The sequence below is a fragment of the Rhinolophus sinicus genome, chromosome 13 (genome assembly GCF_057876585.1).
Source record: "Rhinolophus sinicus isolate RSI-liver-muscle chromosome 13, RSI-T2T, whole genome shotgun sequence".
NCBI lineage: Eukaryota > Metazoa > Chordata > Mammalia > Chiroptera > Rhinolophidae > Rhinolophus > Rhinolophus sinicus.
The window spans coordinates 20,795,269-20,808,276 of NC_142513.1; the positions used below are offsets into that span (position 1 = coordinate 20,795,269).

Sequence of the window (13,008 nt, forward strand, 5' to 3'; positions counted from 1 at the left end):
ATCCATTCTGACAATCTCTGTGTTTTGATTGGTATATTTAAACCATCTACAGTTAATGTAATAATATGTTGGGATTAAGTCTACCATTTTATTATTTGTTTTCTACTTGTTTCCTCTCTTTTTGTGCCTCCAGTTCCCCTTTCCTGTATGGCTTCTTTTGGGTTATTTGAATAATTTTTTAGTATCTCATTTTATCTACTATAGGTTTGTTTGTTTTTTTAACTGTACTGTAGAGTTTTGTTTTTGGTGTGTGGTTGCTATAGTGATTATAATATACATACTTAACTTTTCATAGTCTACTTACAATTAAAGGTTTACCAACCAATTCATTGTAGAAACCTTAACACTATATTAGTCCCTTTACTCTCCCCCTTTTCTGATGTGGTTACATCTACATACACAAAAAACCCTAACAAACAATATTATAATTTTTACTTTCAACCGTCAAACATTTAAAAGAACTCAGAGGAGTATGGTCTATTATATTTACCCAGATATTTATCATTTCTGTTGCTCTTCCTCTATTCCTGATGTTCCCAGTTTCCTTCTGGTATCTTTTGTCTTCTCTTGGAAGAACTTTCTTTAGCAATTCTTTTAGAGAAGGTCTACTGTCAATGTAGTTTCTTAGTTTGACCTTCATTTGAGAATATCTTTATTTCACCTTCATTTTTCAAGGATATTTTCTCTGACATAGAATTCTGTATTGATATTCATTTAGCACATGAAAAATGTTTCACCTGCTTTTGGCCTCCACAGCTTCTAATGAGAACTCACAACCATTCAAATCATAGTACTTGTATAAGTAATGTCATTTTTACACTGTCTACTTTCCCTATTTTTTCTTTGTCTTTAGTTTTCAGCAGTCCGATTATGACGTATATATCCTAGATCTTTGGGTTTATTCTGTCTGGGATTTTTCTTTGGGTTTATACCCACTTCAGCTTTCTATGGTTACTATTACACGAATTCTTCAACTGATTGGTTTCCTTACCGCCTCCTGCATCCACCGCTATTTCTACTGGCACCTTTATTCAATTACTCCTTTGAAAAGCCCTCTCTAAGATCTCTACATGTTAGCCCTGTAATTCAATTCCTTCAAGGTCAAGCTCAAATCCTGTTTACTTCGCCTGGCCTTTTCCTCCTTCCTTCAGCCTTTCCCAGTGCTATTACAGCTCCCTACTCTGAAATCCCTTTTCTTTGTCACTTGAAATATGCTGCCTATTTTGTCATTTGCTTTTTCACACACAGATCCCTTTTCACACCACAGAACAGGTGCTCTCAAAGTGTGATCCAAGGACCCCTTGGGTTCCCTACCTTTCAGTTGGTACATGAGGTCAAAACTATTTTCAAAATAATACTAAGACAATTTGCCTTTTTCACTGATTCTCTCACAGGTGGAATTTCCTAGATGCTAGATGTGATATCACAGCAGGTTAAATGCAGATGCAGACATGAGAATACAGTTGTCTTTTATTAAGCCCAACATTAAAGAGAGTCACAGAATTATAAAACAGTGCCAATCTTTTCATTACCTTTTTTTCTTTTTAACAACTTGGTTGCTTCCAACATTTTGCAATTATGAATAAAACTGCTATATTTGTGTTTAATGGCACAGATAAATTTGGTCTTCTCATAAAGCTATATGACCCTAATATTACTGGGTGAGAAAACTCCTGGTCATTAAACTAAGTATATTTACAAATTCTGCCTTCTAAACTTATCCTAATATTCACATTCTAAGTTTTGCAAGATAGCCAAGGTATGCAACATGTAAAGTCATCATGTTGATGTTTCTCTGTTTACATATGCTACGAAAATGCCTCCTTAAGACCATCTTGATAGCTCTTGTTGGGTGTGCAGTTTATTCTTCTGCTTCAGTGTTTCTCAAAATGGGGGAATTTTAAAGGAGATTATGTATAGTTTAAGAAAGATATTCAGTATACTGAAAGAAACACAGGTTTTAAAAACCTGAGAAATGTGGTCATCCTAGCTAATTCTGGCCATTTTTCACAACTTTTTGTTTTACAAAATACATTTTTCATAAAACCATGGTATTTATATTAAGTTGTCATAGACATACTACTATTATTTTTAAATAAATGTTTAAACATTTTCCCATTCTCAATTTCTAACATAGTAAATATTAATAGATAAAACTCACGTAAACTAAAGTTCTTTGGGATCCCGAATTTTGCAGAGTGTAAAGAGGTCCTGAGACCAAAAGTTTAAGAATTAAAGAGGGCAGGCAGCAGGTCTTATACCTCTTTGAGTCTCCCTTGTCATGCACATTGTAAAATTTCAGTACATGTTAATTGATTGTGAAAATGTAGGAATTTGGAGCATACATGTCAGAAAGTGAAAGTAATTTATTTTTTAGAGGGAACATTTTGTCATCATTTTAAATGTTATATTTTTATTTCCTAGGTACAACTCCCTAGCTATAATCTTACCTGTTTCTTCTGCTGCATGTTCATGGGTAAAATAAAAAATGAATATAAAAACAACACTTTACTGAACCTGAGGGCGCTTCTGGGCTGTCAACAGAGGGGAGAAGATACTGTTCAGAAAAATTTGAACTCTACAAAAAGTTTACTGGGAGTGTTAATTTGCCGGTACCTCCATTACAGAAAGAGAGAGCTTTAGTTGGGAGGAAAAATAGTGTCATAAAAAAACGCCCCAAATTAAGGAGAAACAGCTGCATTAAAGAGCTGCTTGGCATGAATTATTTGATTTTAATTGTGTGGAAGATAATTGGCTCCAAATGGCTTGTGAAAGATTCAGAAACAAAAGAACACCAGGAAAAAGAAAAAAAAAATAACACAGACAAATAATGGCTCAAGAACTGTTAAAGCAAAACAATGAGATTCATTTCAACCTAAATTATCCTTAAGGCACACTCTCTGCAAACTAGAAAACTATTTTAATTAAAGTTTTCTAAACCTGCCTTGGAGCTTTAGTTAAGAAGTTGTAAATGTATCAGACTTTTTTTTAAATGTTCTTCAATAAAATTTTAATTCGCGTCCTTATTAGAGGATTTTATATTACCTGATCTTTGACCTAAGATTCTCATTATTTTGCTGTGAAAGCTTCTGAAAACACCCTAAATTTTAGATCAGTCTCAGCTTAGTCTTAAATTAAACAGACTAAATCAAAGTCACTTTCAACCCACTTTCATCAAGTTTTTACTGTCTATCTCAGGGACCAGCAAACTTTCTATAAAGGCTTTGGGGCCATTAAGGTCTCTGTGGCAACTACTCAACTCTTTCTTTGCCAGGAAACAGCCACAGAAATATGTAAAGAATTGGGCATGTATATGTTCCAACACAACTTCATTTACAAAAACAGAAGGTGGGCCATATTTGGCCTGCCAGCTGACTGTAGTTTGCCAACCCCTGGTCTATCTGATCAAATCCAAAAGCCTCACTCAGGCATCTCAGCAGGACATTTTATCATTTGTCTCTGCCTAATCTTCTATTGTTCCCCAACATTAAATCGAATTCCAGTCCAAGAGTCCCTGCATTTCCCAAATGCTCTGCTCATTCCTCAGGATTCTGCATATGTACATCCCTCATTCTGGAATAACCTCTTGCCTTCATTCTGCCTTTCCAAGTCCTACCCATTCTTTGGGGTCTGGCTTAAATGAAGCGTTTATGGATAACTCCAACAAACATTCCTGTTCCCTTTTCTCAACCTTTCATGACTATCTATAGCCCTTAACATAGTAAAATATTCTGAAATTACTTCAAACCACTTAGTCAACATCAATACTGCAATACACCAACTTATACAGCTGTCTTTTTCTTTTTCCCCCCTTCTTCCACCCCCCCACCCCACTCCGGTGCAAGCCGTTGTTTCTCAGTCTAGTTGTGTAGGACACAGCTCCCTGGCCCATGCTGGTATTATGAGCCTAGCGTTCCCCCCTCACTCGCTGAGGCAGTTGGTCGCCGGTCGTCGGTGGGCTGCTCACAGCAGCTCTCGCCTGCTGCCAGAGGCTCATGATGATGATGACCGCCGGCCACTCATGCTGGCCGCCAGCCGCTCATGGCAGCACACAGTAGCCCATGGCAGCACACAGCAGCCTATGGCAGCACATAGCAACCCATGGCCGCTCACGCTGGCTGCAGGCCACTCACGCTGGCTACAGGCCGCTCCTGGCAGCACACAGCAGCACACAGCAGCTCGGGGCAGCCCACCGCAGTTCACGCCGACCTCCGGCTGCTCACGGCAGCCCAGCTCCAGGGAGAGCCGTTGTTCACAATCTTAGCTGTAGAAGGTGCAGCTCACTGGCCCATGTGAGAATCCAACCAGGGACTTGGTGTGAGGAGCACGGGGCTCCCACCACCTGAGCCACGGGGCTGGTCCTTCTCTGTCTTTTTGAGGCAAATCTTGCCTGGAAGGCAGGACCCTACAGAGTTGGATTTAATGAAAAGCTAATTAAACTTTCGCTTTAGGGCCCTCACTAGCTCAGGTCACTGTACTTAATTTTGTATTTATAATTCTAGATTCTTTTCCTTAAAGAGGGCCTCCAAATTTGTATGTTTCAGGATCCACAAAACCTGGATCTGCATCTGGGCTCACCACAGGTTGGTACAGCAGAGATTCCTTCATCTCTCAATATCCATTTTCCTTGCTGGAATACTTGCCTTGTAGGTTGTTGTATGAAAGAGAAATACACATCTATCTTGTTTAAGTAACTGTTTTTTTGGTCTTTCTGTAATAGCAGCTCAGTACCTTGCACTATAAGATGGTCACAGCAAGTGCTCAAAAATATTTATTGAACTGAATGTGGCCATTAACTAAGAAATAGATCAATGCAGACCTGCTCTTCAGAGTCATTCAGCTCCTCATCTTCCCAAGAATTTGGGCCACATTTGTATTTTACCGAACACAGAGTGATGGGATATAGTAACAGAACAAAAGTATATGTGGTTATAACTGTGTTTTCTGTTTTAAGGAAGGCAGTTTACTTTTGGAGCACCTATAAAAAGCAAATTAGAGTAGTAGTTCACATAGGTGGCCCCATCAAAATGGACCGCTTGCTTCACTTGGGCACAACTCATCATTAGATAGCTTACCAACCTATTTAACTCCTGGTCCCCAGGCCCCAAAGGAAGGCAATCAAAGTAGGGAATCAGGTATTATGTTATAGAGCTGGTGCTGGAAGGTGGTGAGATGGGGAGTAGAGGCAAAGAAAAGTCTGTTAATGTTCACAGATGATGGCAGGAGACAGATCAAATAGTGGTAGAGTGCGGCCAGGAGCAGCTATCCGAATCAGTCTGTAACACTTCAGTAAGTAGCAAAGGGGAAAATAGGGTACAAGGCTATCAAAACAGATTGTCTATTTTAGTGAACACCAATCAGCTAGCTCACTGGAAGAGAGGGAAGCCCCACCATTGTTCCCAGATAGGTCTGAGTCTTGTATTTCATCAAAGGAGTCATGTTACTTGTTGAAAAAGATCAATGAAAACTATGGACATCACGCCATTCCTTTTTTCAAACGTCTATCTGTAACTTCTCTGTCATTGTCAGATTCACCACATACTGCAATCTCCTCTTTTCTGCTACAAACCCATATACTCATATATAAATTTAAATTAAATTACATTTAAATTTTTGGCCATACTCAAAAACAAGAAGAGGAAAAATGTTCAAGGACCAGAAATGGAAAAATTTCCTTAAGCAATAATAAATACCCAGGAACCCATGGTACCAAGTGGAAGCCAAAGGCTCTCAAAGCAGCACACACAGTAGTGAAAGCTAAAGGCCCAGTTAGCACTGCCCACTCACAAATACAATCCCAAAAGGAAAGCGCCTACCCAGAGTTGGACAGAAACAAAGTCACCTGCCTAATGAGTCTGCTACGAAAAAAATAGAACAAGGTAATGGGATAGACCAGGGGTGAGGAGGAACAAACTAGATTGCGTCGTCTGGGAAGGCCTACATAATATTCAACTTGAATTACAAGAAGTTGCCAGCCTTGTGAAGATTTAGGGGGAGAGGAAAGAGCTTTTTGAAAGGCCCTTAGGCAGGAAAGAAGTGATTAAAACTTATTGAGTAAGAGGTGAGACTGGAGAGGGAGACAGGCTTCGTATACATGGAACTTCTGGCAAATTTGGCCGTCTAAGCTGAGGCAGGTAGTCCCCTTGCCCTCTCTAAGCACATAGAAATAATGGATAAAATACAAAAATACATTTTTTACTACATGTTTGATTTCTAAAACGACAAAAAGAAATGAGTGCTAGAAATGATTATCCAAGTGGTAAAAAAGAAAAAAAAGAGAGAAAGAAAAAGTTGAAGGCCAAGCTGAAGCCAGATGGTTCCAATATCTCAGTGGCTTTAGTTCTGTCTTTACCTTTGTAGTTTAGGTGTTAGCAAACTACAGTCCACAGGCCAACTGTACCCACCACCTCTTTTTATAAATAAAGTTTTATTGGAATATAGCCATACTCATTCATTTGTATATTGTCTTTGGCTGTTTTAATGCTTTAGCGGCTGGCTTGAGTAGTTTTGACAGAGATCCCATGGCACACAAAGTCTAAAATATTTATTCTCTGGCCCTTTACAGAAAAAGTTTGTTGACCCCTACTCTAGCTCTTTATTTCTTTTAATTTTAAAACAGCCTTAACAAAATATAATTTACCTACCATAAAGTTCACTAGTTTAATGTGTATAATTCAATGGTTTGTAGTATATCTATGGAGTTTTGCAACAATCACCATAATCTAGTTTTAGAACATTTTCATCACCCCAAAAGAAACTTTACACTTATTAACAGTCATTCTCATCCACTCACCCTCCCAGCTCCAGGCAACCAACCACTAATCTACTTTGGGTCTCTATAGATTTGCCTATTCTGAGTATTTCATATAAACAAAATTCTACAGTATGTGGCCTTTTGTGTCTGGCTACTTTCACTTACCATGCTTTCAAGGTTCATCTACGTTGTAGCATGTATCAGTACTTCATTCCCTTTATGGCTGAATAATATTCCACTGTATGAATACACCACATTTTGTTTATCCATTCATCAATTCATGGACATTTGGATTGTTTCTACTTTTTGGCTATTATGCGCAAAACTGCCATGAACATTCACATACAAGCTTTTGTGTGGACATACAGAGGGTACCAAAAATATACATATACATTTTTTTTAACTTTTATTTATTTAAGTGTATTTTTCCAGGACATATCAGCTCCAAGTTAAGTAATTGTTTCAATCTAGTTGTGGAGGGCGCAGCTCACAGTGGCCCATGTGGGGATCAAACCAGCAACCTTGTTATTAAGAACACCGCGCTCTAACCACCTGAGCTAACCAGCCGCCCCCTATACATACATACATCAAGAAAGAAAAACACTGTATTAAAATTACGCTGGTGGGAACCACTTTGAGCACCTCTTGTAATTGCAGAAGTCAAACTTGACTTATATTCATCTTTTGTTATCAGTATATATTGAATATTACAATTTTAATACAGTTTTTTCTTTTCTTAAAATTTGTGTACATTTTTTTGGTATCCTCTGTATATTTTCAATTCACTTTGGTAGATACCTAGGCTTAGAATTCCTGGTTTATATGATGACTCTGTACTTAACACTTTGAGGAGATGCCAAACTGTTTTCCCAAGTATCTGTACCCCTATCTCTTAATTTCTGGTATCTTGGGTTCACAAGGAAATTGTGGTTCATTAGCTAGGACTACAGATAGGAAACAGATACTGGAGAAAAACTGTAACTCCAAGCATGCACTAAATTAACCATGTAGTTCAAATTCATACTACCTATGTAGTTCAGGAATGTTGAATGAGAAATTAACATAAAAGTGGGTTCAGAACTGGTGAAATTTAGAGGGCTCCATGGACAATATAGACCTGTCTATATCTAGACAAACTTAATTTAGGAATAAAAGCAGAATAAATTTATTTAAAAACCTACAGAGACTTTGAACATTTACTACCAAACACTCTTGCTGAAAGAACTATTAAGGAATGTACTCAAACCAGAATAAAAATGAACCAGGAAGGAAATAGGGAAGTGCAAGAAGCAACAGTGAAAAAAAGCTGTTGAATGATGTTGGTAAATCATGCTACTTTATGGGACTAGCAGAACCTTAAAGCTAAAATCCAGAAAGGACAGTAAGGGAAGAAAAAAAAAAAATTACAGGCCACACTCATCCATGAACGTAGTCAGAAAAATCCCAAATAAAATTAACAAATCAAATTCAATTTTACAATTAAGGATTTTATTATGGGAATGGTTCAGCACTAGAAACTTTACTAATGTAATTCAAAACTGTATAACCATCTCAATAAGTATCCCAAAAAATTAAATAAAATTCAATACCCATTCATGATTTAAAACACCTATCTGCCATTGTGTAAACACAATCTTTAGCTTTTGGGGTGTGATATTAATATATCAGTGAGATACATACAACCTTAGAACATTAGATGGAAATGTGGGTATAACCTCATAATTTTTCAATGATTGAACTGACAGATCTTTAGTGTAACAAGCAATTATCTAGCATGATAATAGTTTGTGATCATGCTTTTTAAAAAAGTTTGTATCTTTTATAGATAAATACCAAAATATTTAAATAATAAATAATAGAATTTATTTCAAAATAAGCCAGTGGCAGGCTATAGAAGAAACCATGAGTTGTTCAAGTTGTGTGATGGGTACAATTGGATTTATGATACTATTCTCTCTACTTCTGTGTAAGATATTTTTCATGATAAAAGCTTTTAAAAATCACCTGGAACACCTATAAGATATTTAGATCTCAGGTCCCACCCCAGAGATTCTAACTTAGTAGGTCTGGCATAGGATCCAAGAAACCACCATGTTAGAAATCTCCATCCTCTCCTGCCCCCAATCCCTAACCACCCCGTCTCCCCAAGCAGTTGTTCTTCAGACCACACTCTGAGAAATACTCTAATGAATGTCTGTTTCATTTCAAGTGATACTTTGAAATGGAGATGTTCTTCATTACAGATAGTTACTTGTTATAGACATTTTGCTTTGATTTTAAAATAACATCTCTGGAGAGATCACCACTGCCCTCCAAAATGACTGAATATGTTAACTATAAATCTCTCCCACTGCTCCAGATGTAGTTAAATTTCCAAGAAATTTGTCAGTGGACACATTTAGAATGCATCTGGTCCACTGTGCACAGTGAGGTTCAAACCAAGATTTGCGGAAAACACAGGGTTTGGGGCTATTTTAATTACTTTCCCTGTATTTCTGAAGTATAGATAACCTGTTCTTGTGCCCTCTTCACATTTTGCCCTTCTCCTTTGCTCGTCTATCTACAAGCTTTTTCAGCTCGCCTTCACAGAGAACACCCCATGCCCAAAGTCTAAGGCAGGGATCTACCTAGAGCGTCTGGGCACATGGTTTTTGTAAAAGAGAAGGAAGACTATTCGCATATATTTTCTCCAATTTTCAACTCTGATTTAAAGTCTTCAGCAGATAGTCTTGAAAATGAGTAGTTATGCCCCATATCACAATCTTTCCCTCTCTTCAATCTCCCTGCCCACCTAATTTGCAGCCGATAACTTTGCCTCCTACTTTTAAGAACAAAAGTGGTTAATTCCCCTAAGCCCTTTCTATCTCCTCTACTCCTTTCTTTCCACCTCGCTCAGAGGAGTTCCTCCCTGTTTGAGGTTCACCTTTCCTCTAGACCTCTTGGTCACACCTTCTAATGCTCTATCTTTGCTCTCTCTGCTATACTTAGCTTCTTTGTAGAAATGGGATACTTTGGCTAAGTTGTGCAGTCTTGTCTTTTCCGTTTGCTCTTTTCTCGCTTTCCCTACCACTCCCCTCTCAAGTTCCACTCTATTTCCCTTTCTAGTTCAACTTGGCCTCCTAATTGCCTCTCCTCTGCACATTCCACTCTTTCTTCAACCTGTGTAATATGTCACTCATCCCTCCCTCACTATTCTTTTGAAAATGCTTCCCATAAGGTCACCCTCAGTGGCTCCTCTGCACTCCTCATTTTTCTTGGCATCTTTGCAGTATGTGGCACTGCTGACCTCTCTTTCCAAAACACTATCCTACCTTGGTTTCTATGACATCAGTCCTTCCTCGTTCTGTTTCTCTGGTGGCTCCTTTTCAGACCCACTCGATAGAGCATCTTCGTCTGCCAGCTTCCTAAATGTTAGCATTGCCGTAGGTTCCAGAGCACCTAACCTTGTAGGGTTTTTCTGAAAGTTAAATAAGACAATGCATATAACGTACTAGTAACTATGTCTGACACATAGTAAAAATCATTCAATAAATGGTTGACATAATGATGATGATGATTTCACTATTTTCTTCCAGCTTCATACATTCTCTTTGAGTGATCTCACCCATTCTCAGTGCTTCGATTCCCACATACAAATTGATGACTCTTAAATTAGTATCTCCAGAATTTGAGACCTCTTGCAAGATACATATCTTCCACTGCCTGCCTACCAGACATTTCCTGACTACTACTAGGTAAAATTGGGTACTCTTATAGTAGCTTTTACATGACCATTAATATAATTTTGGGTTAAGATCTCATTCTCTCCCACTACCAGTGGGTCTGCATGGGCAGCACATTCCCATCAGAAAGCAAAACCCTTCTCCAACACAATCAGAGTTCAGGGTGGATAGGGTAGTGCTTTGATAACTGGACCTTGAAAACTATAGTATGTCTTCATAAGGGCATATGCCTTCTCCAATCCCACTTCAGAACCACTGCTTGAATGGGAGCTCACTAATGGCAAGGATTATTTTATTCATCTCTGTATCTCTAGTACCTGGCATGGTGACTGGTATATAGTGGGTACTTAGTAAATGTTTCTGAATAAATTACTGAATTAAATTAGAACTAGCTCATATGGGTTCCCAAACCCTCTCACGTGCAGAAAAGTAAAGCTGGACATGGAATTTCAAAAAGTTAATAATACATTTTTATGAATTTCAATCCAGTTAGTTTAAATACAATTTAGGGAAAGCATATTTCTACCTCAGTAAAGCTAGTCTTAAACATTAACTTTATTAATTTATAAAGCCCTAGTCTATGCTTTCTCCCTCCACGTGCAGCACATGGCAGCAAATGGGCCGCTGGTTTCTGCATGCAAGCCATACTACGTGGACAGTCTATGAATATGTGTCAAAATATTCCTATTTGTTTTGCAGGCAGTATATATACACTCTGAAAGATTTTATTTGCTGGCAATTATCAAAAGAGCACCTATCTTTTTTGTGGAAATGGGACATTTCCACAATGGATGCTCATTCATAAAAGAAATTGCCACATATTTAAGACATCCAGAAGAAACAGCCATTCTCAGGCATATTAGTGTGCTATTAGTACTAAATGACACCATTTTAATAGCCTTCTTTCTCCCATCCCCCTTTCCGCCTCCCTCCAGTTCAAGCCGTTGTTTCTCAGTCTAGTTGTGGAGGATGCAGCTCCCTGGCCCATGCTCGTATTCTGAGCCTTGCGCTCCCCTGGCTGGTTGCCATTCGTTGGTCGGCCACTCACGGCAGCTCTCGCTGGCAGCTGGCCACTCACAGCGTAATAGCCTTCTTTCTAACCACAATCATTAATTGAAATTTTTCATGAACTTCAATGAACTGAACATTAAATGAAGCCAAAAATAAATGAATCAACAACCAGCAACACCTTGTATTAAAAAGAAACTTTTGTGGCTTCTGAAAATAAAGATAATTTATCTTCAGTCTCAGTAAGTGCATGACAACAGACTTCCCAGGCTGTTGGGCTGTTATTAAGTCAAAATAATTTTAAATGGTAATTTCATTCACTGGAAAATATGCATTGAACTGTAGAGAGGAAAGTCCCTGCCTTTCACTTTTGAGATTAGTGGGGACAACAGAATAAAAACCAAGTAGGGGGAAAGGCATTCCCAGGTAGAGGCAACAGCATGTGCAAAACCACAGAGGCCAGAGATAGGACAGCCCTTTCCACAAATAGTTCCATGTGGCTAGAGGATGAGAGCAGATGTGCATGGGGGGAGGTGATGAGGTTAAAGAGAGAAGAAAGGGTCAGATATGTCACGCTCAGGGGATCTTATTTCCCATACTATGAGATTCGGATTTTATTCAGTGAACAGTAAAGAACTCTCTGATAGTGGTGAAAAGGAGAAGACCGGTAGGGAAGCAAATTAGAGATAGGGAGATTAAAAGTCCAGCTAAGACATGAAGAGGTCCAAACTTAAGGCAGTGGGGATAAAGAATAGGGTTAAGACTTTCTCTTTATCACTAGCTTTAAGCAATATGATTATGACGTGCTTTGGTGTAGTTTTCTTCAAGCTTCCCATGTTTAGGGTTTGGTAAACTTCTTAGAGCTATAGTTTATAGTTTTCACCCAATTTGAAAAATTTGTACTCATATCTTCAAATTTTTTCTGTATTAAAAAAAAAATTTAAGTCTTTTTTTCCCCTGTATGTGTTTCATTTTGGATTGCTTCTACTGCTATATCTTCAAGTACTTTAGTTTTTTCTTTGGCAATGTCTAATTTGCTGTTAATCCCACCCAGTGTATTTTTCATATCCAATATTGTATTTTTCATCTCTAGAAGCTAGATTTAGGTCCTCTTTTTTCCTTAATGTTACTGAATCCATAGACAGTTAATTATGAACATAGTTATATCAGCTTGGCATGGGTTTATAAACACATTATGCTTTTACAGTTATTTCCAAATAACTTCCTATCCACTCCCAACCCATACCAGAATTCTCACATGTAATTCTTCTAGCCATGACCAAACTAGCTATTTCCCAAACTATGTCCCACTGCTATTCATAACTTGTAGGTTTAAAATGCTCTCTTCAGAGCTTCTTGAATTCCAACTACTAAAGCACCACTTTGAAATCTGTCTGAAAAAATGTCTAAACTAGCTAGTATTTCCTTCCCTGTCATACAGTTTGGCACATCCGTTTCCACCATACTCAGTTCCTTCTCAAGTCTTAAACTTTTTCTAAAAATACCTCCTCGTATCATCTAGGA

The 13,008-nt window shown here is 38.1% G+C and overlaps 1 protein-coding gene across 1 annotated transcript in view; it reads right to left on the bottom strand.

Annotated features, from left to right (window-relative positions):
• The window catches only part of ASIP (agouti signaling protein), a 90,695-nt gene that overhangs the window by 55,792 nt on the left and 21,895 nt on the right, over positions 1 to 13,008 (bottom strand). The window contains exon 5 of the mRNA XM_088789193.1: positions 10,066 to 10,211. The gene's annotated coding sequence lies outside the window, so the exon portion shown is untranslated. The remainder of the gene's footprint in view (positions 1 to 10,065; positions 10,212 to 13,008) is intronic.